The sequence below is a fragment of the Chiloscyllium punctatum genome, chromosome 16 (assembly GCF_047496795.1).
Source record: "Chiloscyllium punctatum isolate Juve2018m chromosome 16, sChiPun1.3, whole genome shotgun sequence".
Classification (NCBI taxonomy): domain Eukaryota; kingdom Metazoa; phylum Chordata; class Chondrichthyes; order Orectolobiformes; family Hemiscylliidae; genus Chiloscyllium; species Chiloscyllium punctatum.
Window position 1 is genome coordinate 83,010,704 of NC_092754.1, and position 18,740 is coordinate 83,029,443.

Below are 18,740 nucleotides of genomic sequence, written 5' to 3' on the forward strand. Positions count from 1 at the left end.
TTAGAGAGAATATTCATAACTGCAAAGCCTGATGGGTACAATATTATTCATTAACAATTGTTTTGTCGAGTTATAGTCATAGAGCTGTCTAACAGTCAAATAGATTGTCCGGTCTAAATCAACCATAACAGCCAGGTATGTAAATTACTAATCGTTCTGGGAGCTTGAAAAGAAGTTTCTTACTCGAGTTGTGTAAATCGATTGGAAATATGTACGTTATCAGATTTACATTTCAACTACAGTATTTCTTAAAGTCTCACATTGATTTATAAGAGAGGTTTAATGCTCCACTAAGTCTTGAGAATGATCAATCCTGCAAAATATTTTACTCTCAGACCAATCTTGAAGCGTTCACCCCCGAGAATGCTTTGGTCCCTCTCCTCACTCACTCTGGTTGGAGGACCGGCCTCTACTCGGTCCTCCTGTTCTGCCCGTTCTTCCCAATTGCAGAGTTGATTCAGGCGTGACTTAGCAGGCAAGGGACAAAGGAAGATCGAGTCGATGTTTTGTGACGCGGTGAAAATATCCCGAATCTTGGACCGAGAGGCCTGGGTTCAATTCACAGCTTGTGCAGATGTGTGTAATAACAACTTTTAGCAGGTTCTTTAAGAAAAACAAGGGAAGTCAGGAACAGAGTGAAAACAATAGAAAATGCATGCAATGTGGTGGGGCTCTCAATGCTCAGATGATTTGACTCTTTACCAAGCGTTTCAGGGTCCCAGTACAGACTGTTGCACGCCTCTTAGTGCACAGCCAGATACCACGATTGTGGGGGCAAAATGTTGTGGTGGGATATAGAGGTGCTTTTCTGGAAGGCGCTCGGTTTTTGTGGTGAAAACTGTTGAGAAGGAGTCGGGTTTTGTATGAAGCTACCTGTCCCCCTCCTGTTGTAGCCTCTTATTATTTTCCTGACTCTACCTCGTACATGGAGAAAGTGAGGACTGCAGATGCTGGAGATCAGAGCTGAAAAATGTGTTGCTGGAAAAGCGCAGCAGGTCAGGCAGCATTCTCTACCTCAACATGTTTGGTAGAGATCAGTGACACTTCGTAAGCCCATAATACAAGATCCATCACTCTGTTTAAGACAGTAAAAATCTCTTGTCGCACAATAGTCAGAGAACAATACAGCGCAGAACAGGCCCTTCGGTCCTTGATGTTGCGCCAACCTATGAACTATTCTCAGCTCGTCCCCCTACACTATCCTGAAATCACCCATGTGCTTATCTAAAGGATTGTTTAAATCTCACTAACGTGGCTGAGTTAACTACATTAGTAGGTAGTGGATTCCATGTCCTAACCACTCTGAGTAAAGAACCTGCCTCTGACATCTGTCTTAAATCTATCACCCCTCGATTTGGAGATATGCCCCCTTATACACACTAATGTCATAATCCTCAGAAAAAGACTTTCACTGTCTACCCTATCTAAGCCTCTGATCATCTTGTATGTCTCTATCAAATCCTCTCTTCGCCTTCTTCTTGCCAATGACAATACGTTCAAGTCTCTCAACCTTTCCTCATAAGACCTTCCCTCCAGACCACACAACATCCTGGTAAATATCCTCTGTGCCTTTTCCCATGCTTCCACATCCTTCCAGAAATATGGGCACCAGAACTGCACACAATATTCCAAATATGGCCGCACCAGTGTTTTGGATAGTTGCAGCATGATATTGCAGCTCCAGAACTCAATCCATCTACGAATGAAATCTAACACACTGTATGCCGCCTTTACAGTACTGTACACCTGGTGGCAACTTTCAGGCATCTCTGTACATGGCCTCCAACATCCTTCTGCACATCTACACTACCAAGAATCTTTCCATTGACCCAGTACTCTGCCTTCCCCTGTTATTCTTCACAAAGTGCATCACCTTACATTTAGCTGCATTGAACTCCATTTGCTACATTCAGCCCAATTCTGCAGTTTATCCAAGTCCTCCTGCAACCTGTAACATTCTTCCACACTGTCCACTACTCCACTGACTTTGGTGTCATCTGCAAAATTACTAATCCATCCACCTATGCCTGCGTATAACACCTTTATAAAAATGACAAACAGCAGTGGTCCCAAAACAGATCTTTGTGGCACACCACTAATAACCGCACTGGAGGCTGATTATTTTCCATCATCCACCACTCGCTGCCTTCTTTCAGAAAGCCAGTTTCTAATCCAAACTGCTAAATTACACTCAATTCCATGTCACTGCATTTTCTCTAACAGCCTACCATGTGGAACCTTATTAAAGGCTTTACTGAAGTCCATGTATACCACGTCAACTGCCCTACCCTCATCTATATGCTTGGTCACCATCTCAAAAAACTCAATGAGATTTGTGAGACACGATCTGCCCTTGACGAAACCATATTGACGATCTGAAATCATATTGTTGTTTGCCAGATGATTACAAATAGTGTCTCTTATAATCCTTTCCAAAACCTTTCCTACAACAGAAGTAAGGCTCACTGGTATATAATTACCTGGGTCATCTCTACTGCCCTTCTTGATCAAGGGCATAACATTTGCAAACATCCAGTCCTCTGGTACTGAACTTGTAGGCAATGACAGCTCAATATCAAAGCCAAAGTCTTTGCTATCTTCTCCCTCGCATCCCAGACAATCTATGGATAAATCCCATCTAGCCCAGGGGACTTGTCTACATTCAATCCTTCTAGAATTGATAACACCTGTTCGAAACTGACCTCTATCCTTTCTAGTCTAACATCTTCTACCTCATTATTGTCTTCAATATTCTAATTTTCCTGAGTGAAAACCAATGAGAAATATTCGTTTCGCACCTCTCCGATTTCCAGTGTCCACACTCAACTTCCCACTTCTGTCTTTGATTGGCCCGATTCCTACCCTATCCTTTATTCCTCACATACCTATAGAAAGCTTAAGGGTTCTCCTTTATTCTATTCGCTAAAGACTGCTCGTGTCCTCTCTTTGTTCTTCTTAACTCTCTTTAAAGCCTTCCTAGCTGATCTGTAAGTCTCCATCGCTTCATCTGTACCATTTGCCTCATCAAAACATAAGCCTCCTACTTCTTCTTAATAAGAGATGCAATTTCTGTGCTAAATCACGGTTCCCTTACCTTATCACTTCCTCCCTGCCTGACAGGGACATACCTATCAAGGACACGCAATATCTATTCCTTAAACCAGCTCCACATTTCCATTGTCTGCATCCACTGCATTTCGGTACCCCATCCTATGCATCCTAATTCTTGCTGAATCGCATTATAATTGCCACTGTCCCATCGATAAGTCTTCACCTGTGGCATGTACCTATCCCTTTTCATCGCCAAACTAAACATAACTGAATTATGATCACTCTCTCCAAAGTGCTCACCTACAACTAAATCAAACACCTAGTCCGGTTCATGACCAAACATCAGATCCAATGTGGCCTCCCCTCTTGTCGGCCCTTTGACATACTGTGTCAGGAAACCCTCCTGTACACATTGGACAAAAACTGATCCATCCAATGTACTATTTCCAGTCAATGTTGGGGAAGTTAAAGTCCCCCACAATGACCACCACGTTACTTTCACTCCTACCCAGAGTAATTTTGCTAATCATCTCTTCCCCCTCCCTGGAACTCTGTGGTGGCCTATAAAAAATCCAAGCAGTGTGACCTCCCCTCTGCTGTTTCTAACCTCAGCCCACACTACTTCAGGAGACAAGTCCTCATCAAATGTTCTCTCAGCCACCATTATACTATCCTTGACTAACATGACATGCATGGGCCCATTGCGTTGCTTCAAATTCCATGAGGCAGCCACACTGTCTATGACAGACAGACTCAGTCTGGAACCTCCTCTATCCTTAAGACCTTATGCACTGCCTACGCTCCTCCATTTCCCTTTTGCACGTTCCCTTTCCAACCCACCCCACCCCACCTGCATCACTCCACAATTGGAGCTGTCAAGAGCAGAAGTCTGTGGAATACCCTCCCTAACCTTCTCTCTCCTCCGTTAAGATGTATTTTAAAATCATTCTCCTTAATCAATGTTTTGATCATCCATGAAGCACCTTAGGAGATTTGCCATTGTGAAAGATTCCATACAAAGCAAGTAGTTGTTGTTATTGCTGTACATTAGGAGAAACAGGAATGATGCTTTCAAAATTCTAACAAGAAAGTCACTGATAGGCACAGTGTGTAGGCCAAATAATAACATCACAATGGGATGGGCAATAAACAAAGAAATAACTAATGCCTGTAAAAATGGTACAGCTATTATCATGGGTGATTTTAATCTACATGTAGATTGGTCAAACCAGCTCAGTCAGGGTAGCCTTGAGGAGTTCATTCAGTGTATCCATGATAGTTTTTTTGAACAGTATGAAATGTAACCGACAAGGAGCAAGCTATCCAAGATCTGGCCCCCATGCAATGAGACAGGAATAATTAATGATCTCAGAGCTAGGGATCCTCTTGCAAGAAGTGATCACTGTATGGTTGAAGTTAGAGTACATATGGAAAGTGTGAATATAAAATTTAATATCTTGGTCCTGTGTTTGAACACGGAGAACTAAAATAGAATGAGGGAGAACCTGGATAAAGTAGACTGAAAACAAAGATTTTATGGTGGGACAGTTGATGAGCAGTGAAAGATTTTCAAAGACATTTTAGGAAGTGCTCAGCAAAGGCATATTTCAGTGAAAAGGAAGGACTATAAGAAAAGGCGGTGGACAAAAGATAGGGAATTCTACACCAGTTAGTTTATTCTCTGTAGTTGGAAAGATGCGTGGGTCTATTATCAGGGAAGAAATAGCAGGGAATCTCAATAGAAATTGTCCCATTGGGCAGACAGAGCATCAATTCATGAAGGGCAGGTCATGCTTGACATATCATTTGGAATTCTAAGAAGACATTTCAAGCAAGGTGGACAACGAGGACCTAGTGGATGCGGTGTACCTTGATTTCCAAAAGGCCTTCAACAAGGTGCCACGCAAGTGGCTGTTGCATTATATAAGGGTGCATGGGATACAGTATTAGCATGGATAGAAGATTGGTTGACTAACAGGAAGCAAAGAGTGGGGATAAATAAGCCTTATTCTGGCTGGCAATCAGTAACTAATAGTGTGCCTCTAGGATCAGTGTTGGGACTGCAATTATTTAGAATTTATACAGATGATTTGTAGTTGGGGACCACATGTAGGGTGTCAACGTTTGCATATGAGACTAAGATGAGTAGCAGAACAAAGTGTGCAGAGGACTGGGAAACTTTGCAGAGGAACATAGATACATTGAGTGAGTGGGCAATGGTTTGGCAAGTGGAATATTATTTTCATAAATGTAAAGTCATACTCTTTGGTTGGAGTAACATTAATAAAAAGATGATTACTTGAATTTTTAAAAAAAGTTACATTATTTTCTATGCAGAGGCACCTGAATATCGTTCTGCAGGAGGGTGGGTCACCAGGTACAACAATCAATTCAGAAGGCAAATGGAATTTTGTCCTTCATTGCTGAAGGGATTGTGTTTAAAAGCAGAGGTTATGTTCCAGCTATAGTGGGTGCTGGTGAGGCCACACCTGGAGTACTGCATGCAGTTTTTACCTCCTTACGTGCTCAAGGATGTACTGGCACTAGAGGGGGTGCAGAGGAGATTAACTATGTTGATTCTGGAGGTGAGGGGTTTGGTCTAACAGAGACTGCGTAGATTGGGATTATATTCATTGGAATTCAGAAGAATGGGAAATATATAAAATAATGAATGGAATGAATAAAATAGAAGTAGAGAGGATGTTTCCACTGGCAGATGAAGCCAGGACAAGAGGGCAAAACCACAAGATTAGAGGAAGCAAATTTAGGAGTGAATTGAGAAGGAATGTCTTGACCTTGATGGAGTGCATTGCCCAGGGAAGTAGTTGATGCTAGTTCAATGAACGTTTTTAAAGCTAAGTTAGTTTTGAAATAACTAATTAAGGAATATGGTGAGAACGTGGGTAAATGGTTCTGCATCCACAAAATGATCAGCCATGATCTTATCGAATGGTCGAGCAGGCTCGAAGGGCAAGACGGCCTTCTCCTTTTCCAAGATCTTTTGTTATGCATTCCTCCCTCACTCGTCACTTGGAGATGCTGGTGTTGGATTAGGATGGACAAAATTAAAATTCACAGAACACCAGGTTATAGTTCAACAGGTTTATTTGGAAGCACTACTTTGCTGGTCCTTCATCAGATGGTTGTGTGATTTTAACTTTGTCCCTCACTCTTGTAATTGAGAATCAGCAACAAAAGCCACGAAGCAGTGCGCAAGCTCCAGCCAACAGTTGGTATTGTGGACAATGAAGAAGCTTATCTCAGAATACAATGGGATATTGATCAGATGGGCCAATGGGCTGAGAAGTGGCAGATAGGATTTAATTTCGATAGATTAGGTTCGGTTATCTGGTTGGCAAAAACCGGTTGGACCGAAGATGTGATTGATGTCAGCGGCGGACCAATGCATAGGCAGGGGCGGAGCTGGAGGACCTTGCGGGGCAGTTGGTCCTCCGGCCAATCAGTGGACGAGGGCGGGACTAGACTATACCACGTGATCATCCTCGAGGTGGGCGTGGATGTTCGGGATGTTTGCGCGGAGAGCTGTCGGTAAGGAAAGAAATAAACAGCAGGAAGCGGGAGGGAAATGGTGTTGGTATGGTCTGAGAGGTTTTACAATCATTTGGTACACATCGGAAGATACAAATTTGAAACTTACAGTCCAGTTTTTGCAGCAAACGGGAATATGCCTCGTTGAGTAATAGGTCCGAGTGAGCGCTGCCATCTTTATTCGGGGCAATGATTCACTGGACACGTGCGCGGCCGCCAGCTTTGTAGGGGGCAAAGATCAGAGGGATGTATGTGCAGCCTTCCCTGGTAAAAAGAGTCATAGGGCAGGATTTACACAGAGCACATTCAAACCCAGAGAAATGGACTTTTTTCTGGATTTGTTTCATCATTCATTTAAATGATTTGGATGTGAATAGAGGCCGTTTAGTTAGTAAGTTTGCAGGTGACACCAAAATTGGAGGTATTGTGGACAATGAAGAAGGTTATCTCAGAGTACAGTGGGATATTGATCAGATGGGCCAATGGGCTGAGGAGTGGCAAAAAGGATTTAATTTAGGTAGATTAGGTTAGGATATCTGGTTGGCATAAGTTGGACCGAAGAAGTCTATTTCTGTGCTTGACATCTTTTGACTGTGGGATCATAAAAGTGAACTCTGCTCTGGTTCACCTCTGGGTTCTCTGATGTCCACTTGTTCAGTATCTAGCTTCCTCAGTCTCTCATGGGTGTATTTTTGCTCTGAAGAGTATTTTGCTATTACTTTCACAGCTGTTTTGTAAATGAATTGAAAAATGTAGAGCTGGAAAAACACAGCAGGCCAGGCAGCATCCGAGGAGCATGAGTATCAACGTTTCGGGCATAAGCCCTTCTTCAGAAATGTAAATGAATTGTCCACTGCTGCCCGGCTCCTGACCGTATGCTGTTCCATTATCAGGTTATTTTTTCCACAATATCTTTGACAGTCAAGAATTCTTTTTTCCAATAAGCGAGTGCATTTTCCTTCAATTTCTGACAGTCAAATTCTGCACCACTTTCATTCCCTGTAATTCATATTGCACTCCATGAAACATCAACTGTGTATTACTCCTTCCACAGAAACCAGTGATCAATGCCAAAGCCTTGTTGCCTGTGGAGAGGGTGATGTTTGACTTCCTTGTACTGCTGCAGTTTGTATGGTGAAGGTGCTCCCACAACGTGGTTGGATAAGAGACATTACAGATTATTCATTCAGCGATATTGAAGAGTAGAAGATATTTGTACAAATCATCATGGTTTTAATTTCAGAAAAATATTATTGAGAAGTTTTGACATAAGGCTACAGATGGAGAATATTGTGACCAAAACCATTGCTAAATAAGCAGTTTTTCAAGAATGCCTTAAAGGAAGAAAGTAGATCTTAGAGGGTGAGAATGGGGATTCCAGACCATGTTCCCTTGGAGTCGATAGAAACAGTCACACAGGTGAACTCAAAAATAAACACATGATTGAGAGTCTGAACTAAAATGAGTTATTGAGATATGAAAAGGTGTGTGGTGCAGGGAGATAGGAATGATTACAGCCAGGAATTAATTCAAAGGTGCGAAAGTAAATTGTTGTTGCTTACAAATGGGAGTCTTTTGATTGATCAGCAAGTTTTGGTACAAGTGAGCACTTCGGCAGTAGAGTTTTCAATATTCTTGAGATTATTGGGAGGGTGAATGTGGGATGCTGGCCAGGAGTGGGTTTAGACAATGAAATCTAGAGTTAACAAAAGAAGTGAATGAGAGTTTCAGCAAATGAGCCGAGACTGTGGTGAGGTCAGGTGATATCACTGAAGTCGAAATAGTGGTCTTGGAATGGGTCTGGCCTGTCATCCTCACCTCATTCAGCTGTTTGTCTGTTTGTGAATCAAGTCTGTAACAAGCTCAGGAACTGAGTGGCCCTGGCAGAACCCAAACTGGGCATCGCTGAGCAGGTTATTGCTGAGCAGCTGCGTGACAGCACTGTTGATGACACCTTCCATCACTTCACTGCTGAGTGAGTGTGGACTGATGGAGGGGAATTGGCTGAGTTGGATCTGCCCTGTGTTGTTGTGTTGGAACATCCCTGAGCAATGTTCCACAAAGTCAGTTGGTGCCAGTGCTGGAGCAGTACTTGCCTTGGTGGGCAGCAGGTTCTGGAGCACAGCCAACAGTATTATTGCCAGAATATTGGCAGGGCCCATACATTTACACCACTTATCCATTTCTTGATCTGATTGGAAATGTGTTTTCAACCAAGTCGATTCATATCTGTGATGTGAGGGACCAATGGAGAAGGTTCATCCACTTGCCACTACTGGCTGAAAATCGCTGTTAATGCTGTCCTCTTATCTGTTGCATGGATGTGTGAGACCCCTCCATCGGTAAGGATGGGGATATCTGTGATGCTTCCTCCAGTGAGTTGTTTAATTGTCCATCACTATTCTTGACTAGGTGTGGCAGAACTGCAGAACTCCGATCTAACCTGTTGGTTATGGGATCACTTCATTCTATTTGGTGTTGCTTGTGCTGTTTGGCATGCAGGTTTGGTAGCTGCACCAGGTTGGCACTTCATTTTTAGGTCTGCCTTGTACTGTTCCTGACATGCCCTCCTGCATTCACCATTGAACCAGGGTTGATTCCCCTGGCTTGATGTTAATGGTTGAGTGGGGGATATCAAGCCATGAGATTTCAGATTGGGCTGGAGTACAGTTCTGCTGTTGGCCCACAGTGAGGCAGAAGTTGCAGGGTCAAGAGGGCTGATTGTGTGGTTGTATTTGCTAGTGCATTGGTAGATGTAATGTGGTCCATCCAGTTTTATTCCTTTGTTGAGACTGTGCAGTGATTAATACAATGAGTGACTTGATGGGCCACTGTCTGGTTTCTTTCCCTCAAGGACATTGTCAATGGCAGAAAAACATCCCCAATGGTTCCATGGCAAACAGTAGATTCTTCATTCCAGTTATTTTTTTCTTGAATTCAGAGCCAACCTCTACCGATTTGGGATTCAAACCTGAACTTCAGTTGTATATTTTAATATTCTTGATAAATATGACAGGTTTGTTCACTTATTTTTAGAATCACTATCACAGGTTTTGTTTATTGTTTTGGAGATAAAAACAGTGTCCATTATCCTGTCTCCTCCATCCTCCCCTCCAACAACAAGAGTGAGGAGCACATGGAGTTTCTCTGTCCATAACATTGAGACAATCCAATCAGCTGCCTCTGTTTCTTTCCTCCCTCTCCACTAGCCCACCGAGTCAAACTGCCTCACAAGGGTGCTCCTCATTTTAGTCCTAAATTTGAATTTCCTAGAGTCCCTTGTCAAGCCTTATTAGAGGTCATCTTGACCATTTACCCTAGTGTAGCTAAATCATGGACATTCCAAATCTCTGTCTCATCCTCCTGCTTGTCACCACCCTTCCCCCACCCCCACCCCCCTTCGAAATTCACAGATATTGTTCCATGATCTATCTGTCTTTTCTGGTTATGTCTTTCTCTCCCATTCTGCTAAAACCTAATACTTGACCTCACCATCACTGGAAAATCCTGCTCCATCTCCACTCTCCCTTTCCTTTCTGAGTTCATTGTATTTGGTGTTCCTCCAGGATCTCTCCTCGGTCCCTCCTGTTTCTCACCTACATACTGCCAGGAGGTAACATCGCCCGAAAGCACCGTGTTAGGTTTCACATGTACACTGACAGTGCCCAGCTCTCCCTCCCCATCATCCCTCTCCATTACTCCACTGTTACTCAGTTATCAAACTGCTTACCACGCTTCGATTAGCTGCAATTCACTCCAATGCAACACTGTAATTGTTAAACCCATTGCCTTCAGTTGCTATTCCAAATTCATTTCCGTTACTGCTGTGTCCCTCCCTCTCACTGGGAAGTGTCTGAGGCAGAACTACATTCTTCACAATATTGCTCTCATATCTGACCCCAAGGTGACCTTCTGATCAGACATCTACACAATCACAAACACCACGAATTCCAATCTCTAAATGTTGCTTATCTCCTTCTCACCCCAGCTCCATTGCTCCTGAAACCCTAACCTGTGTCGGTGTTGCCTTTAACTTGACAAATCTGAAACAGAACCCTTGATTCCGCGACTGACCCAGAATCTGGTTCAAGACTCACCCGTAATGGGACACATCGTCTCCATATTTACCCTGTCAAACCTTGACAGAATCCTGTATGTTTCAAAGAGATCTCCTCTCAAGTCCAGTGAGTATATTCCCAACTTATTCAGCCTTTGCTTACAGCATAATCCCTTCAAAACAGGGATCATCCCAATGGATCTTCTCTGAAATGCCTCCAATAAACTGCTCTATTTCATTAACTAAAGTGACCAAATCTGTTCAGCTTATTCCAGATGTGGTCTCACTCGCCATTTGTTTAGTTGCCCTAAGGTATATACTCCATACCCTTATATTGCAAACTCTTTGAAATAAGGGACAGCATTCCATTCCCTTTCCTGATTCCATGTTGTAACTGTGTGCTAGCTTTCTGTGTTTCCTGCTCATTTTCCCCCAGTCCCTTTGTGGTGCAGCTTTCTACAGTTTATCCCAAGTTATAGTCTATTTGCCAACTAGTTGCCCAGGTTTCCTGTGAATATCTCTCTGTAAACTGTTTATAACCTTTGGGAATTTTCCTGTTATGCCTTTTCTAGGAGATTTCCCCCCTCATTATTCTAAACATGTCCTGTGAGCACTGGGCAGTGGGAAGCATGCGCAGTTGCTATCTTTCAGGGATACTCTGTTTCATGACTGGGAGGAGGTTGCTGCCCATTGGTCAGAATGGAGACATCTTGCCCATCAAGTGCATGAGCCTTTCACACCCCATGTCTTATTGAGGAGGCACAGCGGCAGAATGGAAGGAAAGAAAAGGAAGCAAATCCTGCTCTCTATATCTCACTGAATCTTGGAACATTCTGTCCCATGTTCAGTCACATGAAGTCCCAAGGTGGAAAATCATAGAAACCCACATAGATTTGCCCTTGAAGTGCCTGCTAACCTCCACCAGGGGTAATGTGTACAGTCCTCCTGGGCCAGGAGGAGGCGATTGTATGAGTTTCAAACTTGGGCTGACAGTGACGGATTTTATAAACTTGTATTACAGGCAGATATTCAGATGGAAATCTCAGTCATTGTAACGCCAAACTCTGACAGAATTACTCAATACATCAGGCCCTGGATATTCGTATTGTGTTCCAGATCAATACCATTTGCTGAATAAATGTTCTCCTTTGAATCAAACCATCCTCTCAATAGATCTTCCCAAATCTTCAACATGTGTCCTGTAACCCTTGTATAATGAGCTGATGGGTGTAAGGTTTATTATTATAATGTGTAACTTTTATAAACCGCTTTGTCACAGCTCCCCAAATTTCCTTTGCTACAAGGAGAACAATCTCAGTTTTTCCAAACCCCTGATTCCCCAATGTCTGTTTGCTCTCGATAAGGTACACATCAGGGTTGTGTTGGAACATTCTCCACTTGCCTGCATCAGTGCACCCCCCCCCCCCCCCGCAACAATATTAAAGAAAGTGAACATCCTCCAGGATAAAGTACTGTACCTGAGTGGTTTCCCATCCACCACCTTCAGCATTCTCTTTCCCCACCCTCGAGGCACAGTGGCATCACTGTGTAAAAGATCAAGTCAGCATTGTCCTACCCGACCATAGGACTGCTCTCTCATTAGAGATGTCTGGTAGCGGTTAACCTGAATATTACCACAGCACAGGCAAGGGGAGAGGTTGCAAAGGAGAGTCCATTAATTGCGGATGGTTATTCTTGATGTGTGTTAGCAACACACATGTCACGTGAACAATTAATGGTAAAAAAGCCCCACAAATTCTGCAACTAAAATCCCCCATTCCTTGAACCATCCTGGTAAATCTCCAGTGCCCCCTGTCAGGGACCCTGCCATCCTTCACAATGTGTGGGTGATCTGTGGTTCGCACAGACCCAGCTGTTCTGAACCCTGTGGGGGTGGTAGCATCGAGCAACAGTTGCACTAAACCTCACTGTCTGGAAGAGAGTGAGAGACAGAAATCCCGAAGGCATTTAAAATCTATTTAGGAACACACTTGTAAGGCCAAGGCTGACAGGTCTATGGGCTCTGTGCTGGAAAATGGGATTAAAATAGTAAGCTGGGAGATTTTCTTTCCAGCATAAACCCAATGGATCACAACACCGTTTTCTGTCATGTAGACCACAGACGCGTAATATAGGAATATGACAAGCCACAATAGAAACCAGGTCAGAGAAGGTGATATTAGAATAGCTGATACATGATTGATTAATGTTTTTTGGAGGAAAATGTGACAGAGGTTAAGCGGGACATTGTGGAGCTCTGGGTGCAGGAATCTGAAATAAAAATGGGTTATCCTGAAGGCTGGAATTAAAGAAAGGCATATCACAGAGATTTGTGAGGGTGGACAAGATTAAAGATAGAAAGTGTATTGAGACTGGAGGAGATTAGAGATTGGAGGATGTTGCAGAGATTGAGATGTCTTTGATGCAGAGATAGTGATAGTTCTGAGGCTAGAGAGGAATTATAGAGATAAGGATGAGTTGTTAGCTTTCCCAACACCACCTCTTTACTGATAATGATTGTTGCTCTGTCCTCATCTGCCATTGCCTCCATAGGCCTGCGACAATGAGAGTACGCAGATAGTATGTTCCTGTTAAGGCCAAGGCTGGGAGGCGTCGAGAATGCTGCATGACCTGAGAAATTGAGGCTCTGGTCAAGAAAATGAAGGAAGGATATGGCAGGTACAGACCACTGGGTTTGTGTGAATCCCTAGAGGACTATAAGGGCAGTAGGAGTACACTCGTGGGAAACCAGGAGGCGAAAAAGGGGACATGAGATAGCTTTGGGAAGAAGGTTTAAGGAGAATCCAAGAGATTCTATAAATACACTAAAGACAAAAGGATAACTAGGCAGAGAATAGCGACCCTCAAAGATCAACAAGACTGCCTATGGAACAACAGGAGGTGGGAGAGATTCTGTAAGTATTTCATGTCAGTTTTTACTGAAAGGGGATATAGAAGTTGGAGAAATAAATAGTGATAACTTGGCAAGTGTACATATTACAGAGGAGGAGGTACTGGATGTCTTAAAATGCATAAAGGTGGATAAATCCCTGGAATCTGATCAGGTGTATCCCAGAACTTTGTGGGTAATTAGAGAAGCTTTTGCTGGGCCCCTCGCTGCGATATTTGTATCATCGATTGCCACAGGTGAGGTGTTGGAGGATTGGTGCCATTATTTGAGAAAGGTGGTAAGGAAAAGCCAGGGAACTATAGACCGGTGAGACCGGTGAACTTTTTTAAGGAAGGATTTGGAGGGCTATGTCCAAATGGGAGGTGAATTGGGATAGACTGGCAGCATCTCCAGAGGGAGAGAGTACAGCCCCAATGGGCTGAATAGCCCCCAGCCCCTGTGCTCTGTGATACTTCCCCATTCACTCTGAATGATGAAGCTCATCACAGGGCAGAGCCGTAGAGATGTACACCATGAAAATAAACCCTTTGGTTAATCTGGCCATGCTGACCAGATATCCCAACCTAATCTTGTCCCATTTGCCAACACTTGGCACATATCACTCTATACCCTTCCTATTCATATACCCATCCAGATGCCAAATGGTTTAATTGTACCAACATCCTCCACTTCCCGACAGAAAATTCCATACACGCACCAACATCAGTAGGGGAAAAAATTGCCCCTCAGATCCATTTTAAATTCTTCCCCTCTCATCTTAAACCTATGCCTTCTCATTCTGGACTCCCCGACCCCAGGGAAATGACCTTGTCTATTTATCCTACCCATGCCCCTCATGATTTTATAAACCTCTATGAGGTCACCCCTCAGCCTTTGATGTACCTGGGAGGATCCCACCACTCAGGTCACAATGGGGCCTGGCTGACTGACACAGCTTCAGACCAATAGGAGAGTTGGCGTGACCCTCCAGCCAATGGGAGTAAATGAGGGATGGGTCCAGCAGGCCAACACACGACCATCAGCTTTGCAGGCGCAGTGTCACTGTGAGGGGGGACTGAATGTGAAGGAGTGGGAGAGACAGCAGATACTGGGAGAGAGATGGAGTTAGTGTGGACTGGAAAGGTTGAAAAACACTATTTCCAACTGCTGGACCTGAATTAGATACTCCGGGTAAATTAGAACCACAAGAACTGCGGATGCTGTAAATCGCACACAACCAGATGGTATTGGAAAAGTTCAACAGATCAGGCAGCATCTGTGACAAGAAATCAGTTCGCATTTTCGATCCAGTGACGCTTCCTCAGGAGCTGATGTTACTGAGAAAAAAATGTCCGTTTTTATACAGAAGGTAGGGGTTAAGGAGTAAATGATAGGTGGGGATAGAGTCCAAAGAGAGATATAGGAGCAGTTGGACAAAGGAGTGGATAACGATCTGACGGGGGGAGGGTGAATAGCTGTTTATGGGGACTGTTAGTGGCTAACCATAGGTAATGTGTAATGGCAGGCTACGTAATAACAAGGCCTGGTATGTGGGGTAGGGGGCAAAGACACTCGGACGTGGGAGAGTTCAGGACCTAAAATTATTGAATGTGATGTTGAAGCCAGAGAGTTGCAGGGTCCCCAAGTGCGAGATGAGGTGTTGTTCTTCCAGCTTGTGTTAAAGTGTGGCGCTGGAAAAGCACAGCAGGTCAGGCAGCATCCAAGGAGCAGGAGAATTGACGTATTGGACATGTCAGCACTTCATCAGAAATGTGGGTGGTAGAATACAGCTGAGAGATAAATAGGGAGGGGTGTTTGGGGTTGGGGGAAGGGAGCTAGGGAGGCAATAGGTGGTTGTAAATGGAGGGTAGAATGGACAATTGGAAAGGAAGATGGGCAGGTGGGACTGTTCAAGAGGGTTTTGCCGAGTTGGAGGGTTGAATCTGAGATAAGTTGGGGGATGGGAGATGAGGAAACCTTGATGCCGTGTGGTTGAAAGTTCCCAAGGTGGAAGATGAGGTGTTCTTCCTCCAGGTGTCGGGTGGCTCGGATTTGTGGGATGGAGGACTTGCATGTCCTTAGCAGCGTGGTGGCGGAGGGGCTGGGGGGTAGCCGAAATGGTCAGCTACAGGGCGGTGGGGTTGGTTGGTGCATGTGTCCCAGAAATGTTCCCTGAAATACTCCACAATTTGGCGTCCCGAGAGCAAGGGACACAATAGGTGAGGTGTTTGGGTGGGCAGGGAATTCTCTGCTGGATGTGGGAGGATCCAGTGGTGCCTTGGATGGAGGTGAGGGGAAGGTGTGGGCACAGGTTTTCCACCTCCTGCAGTGGCAAGCGAAGGTGCCTGGAGTGGAGGGTGGGTTGGTGGGGAGTGTGGATCTAACATGGAAGTCACAGAAGGTATGGTCTCTGTGGAATGCTGAAAGGGGTGGGGAGGGAAATATATCTCAGGGGGTTGGATCTGATGGTGGAAAGAGCAGAGGATGATGCGTTGTATCTGGGTGGAAGGTGAGGATGGTGGGATTCCATCTTTGTTGCATTTGGAGGGGTGGGGTTCAAGGGCAGTGGTGTGGGAAGTGGAGGAGATACACTGGAGGGCATTGTTGACCACATGTGAGGGGAAATTTGCAGTCTTTGAAATAGGAAGCCATTTGGTATGTTCTGAAGTGTTCTTCCAGCTTGCATCAAACTTCACTGGAACACTGCAGTAAGCATGAGACAGAGATGTTGGACAGGGAACAGTCTTGTGTGTTAAAGAGCAGGCAACTGGAAGTTCAGGGTCTTTTTTGCAGGCACAATGTAGATCATCAGCCGCCATTTCCACCACCGCCACTGAGATGCTAGAAGGTTCTTGTCTCCTCCATTAACAGCTTTCCAACTTCCCACTCCTTTATCTTTCCAAATGTTCCTGTGTCTCTTTGGGCTCTGTCCCCACCTATTAGTTACTCTTTAACCCCTATCTCCTGTAGTCCAAAGATCTTTAGGTTCGGTGAATTGGCCCAGCTAAGGTTCCTGTAGTGTTCAGGGATGTGCATTCGTCCGGGGAAACGGTGAGTAATAGAGTAGGAGAATGGCTCTGGGTGGGATAAGCTTTGGAGGGTGGGTGTGGAATTGTTGGGCCAAAGGGCCTGTTTCCTGAAGGGATTCTAATTTTCCCAGCTGTCATCGGTTCTGAGGAAGGGTCACTGGACCCGTGATGACCCATGGTGTGTGCAGGAGGCGGAAAGGGGAAAGGGGAAAGGGGAGAGTGGCAGCAGAAATCGGATGAAATGTATCAGTGTAGACTGGGAGGGTTTAGTTGCACTCTGTGCAGGTAGTTTGTCTGAATTAGAAACTCTTGGTCCCATGTTTGCAGAAAAGGGGAAGATGGCTTGGGCCTCAGGCAGTGAGAGGACCTGGGTTATGTCCGCCATCTTTATTTGGGGCAAGGTACAGCAAGGAGCATGAACGTGTCCTCTTCCTGGGTGGGGGCGGGGTGATTTGAAGAGGAGCATTTACACATCAAACACATACCGAGAGAAGTGTTTGCCTTCACTATTCATCTTGCACTGACTGTGAGCTTTGTTTTGTGAATTCAGTTTATAGGATATTAATTCAGAATATTTGAGACTGGGATCTCAAAAAAACAAGTTTCTACAGTCAGCGGAGTCATCGGGATCTGAATATCATTGGCATTTAACTGTGGAACGAGAAAAGTTTGTCTGTTCTGTCTGTGGGAAAATATCTTCAATACTTTTGTCAAACCAAAAGCAGACAGATGTTCAAGTTCATGGTTGGATAACCCTTGGGGTATGTGTTCAATTCTTGGCCCTGCAGCTGTGGAAGGGGGTATTGGCCTGAGAGAGAGCACAGATTTATCCAAATTACACCTCGTCTTTTTGCAGGAACTGTCAGATTTTGTCTTAATCATCCACTTTATGATGTTAATCTGTAAACTCCCTACTTCCAATTCTCTGCAAATTTCTCATTGAAATTCCTTGTGGACTCAAATTCCAGCACCATTTCAGGTAGAACGTTCCAGATTCTGACAACTGTCTGTTCATTCAGAAACTGCTGAAGTCCATTATGAATCTGGGGTTACAAAGGGCTGAATTGAAAGATGCAGTGCTGGTCCTGAGCTCCCATTGAGGTGCATTGGAACAGTACAGTGTAGGTGTGAGCAGACAATGAAAATGACAGGGCTGCACTGTGAGGGCTGCTTGGCTCAATGAGAGTGTTTTGGAGTTGGTTGTAAATAGTGAGGTGAGACAGGGAGAAGGTGAAGCTGAAACTCCGTTTTAGTTCAGGCCTTTCAGAAATTCACAGTCCCAATGGGAATAGCCAATTTGTCAGTGATACCTGTGGAGTATTTAAGTTTTTAAAGTATGACATATCAGCTTAAGTAAAGTTTTTTTTGGTATTATAATGGACATGTTTGAAGTGAAGAATGGTTACTCACTCATTTAAATTCTCTTAATGGGAGTAACTAGATGAATGTAGAGAGACGTTGTGACAGGAGCCCTCAGACCCGTGGTGTGCTCTTCTTGCACAATGTCGGAAATAAGGGCCGCTTCCAGTGTCCCTGACGGCTATTTGTGCAGCAAGGGTTCCCATCTGCAGCTACTGGGAAACTGCTTTTCAGAGCTGGAGCTGAGAGTGGACTCACTGTGGAGCATCTGCAATACAGAGAATGTTATGGTCAGCACGTTTAGTGAGTTAGTCACACTGCAGGTGAGGGTTACACAGGCAGAAAGGGAATGGGTGATCATCAGATCTAGTAAAAGGCTCAGGAAGTGAGTACAGGAGTCCCCAGTTGTTATCCCCTTCTCATACAAATACTGTATACCACTTGGGATTCTGTAAGGGCGGGAATGGGTGGGGTGGCTTCTCGGGAAATCAGCATCAGTCAGGTTAATGACACCACAGAGAGCTCTGCTGATCAGAACAAGAGGAATGAGAGTGCAGGGCTATAGTGACAGGGGATTCAATAATCAGGGGTACAGCCAGGCACTTCTGTGCCCACAGACATGAATCCAGGATGGTATGTAATCTCCCTGGTGCCAAGATCCATGATATAATGGAGTGGCTGCAGGACATTCTGGAGCTGGAGGGTAAACAGACAGTGGTCGTGCAACACACAGATACCAACGATATCGCTAAACAGAGGGATGAAGTCCTGAAAGCTGGACATAGGGAGAGCAGAGGTACATTAA

General features: G+C 44.4%; 2 long non-coding RNA genes across 5 annotated transcripts in view; one reads left to right on the forward strand and one right to left on the reverse strand.

Annotated features, from left to right (window-relative positions):
- LOC140487220 (uncharacterized) overlaps window positions 1-18,740 on the reverse strand; it is a 142,823-nt gene that overhangs the window by 33,932 nt on the left and 90,151 nt on the right. The gene's annotated exons all lie outside the window — the stretch shown is intronic.
- LOC140487219 (uncharacterized) overlaps window positions 36-18,740 on the forward strand; it is a 46,334-nt gene continuing 27,629 nt past the window's right edge. For 2 of the 4 annotated variants that reach the window (XR_011962786.1, XR_011962783.1), the window contains exon 1: window positions 6,547-6,600. This is a non-coding gene — a long non-coding RNA (uncharacterized lncRNA). Of the gene's footprint in view, window positions 136-6,546; window positions 6,601-13,217; window positions 13,337-18,740 lie in introns of those variants that run through there. The other 2 variants (XR_011962784.1, XR_011962785.1) reach the window with 2 other exon arrangements.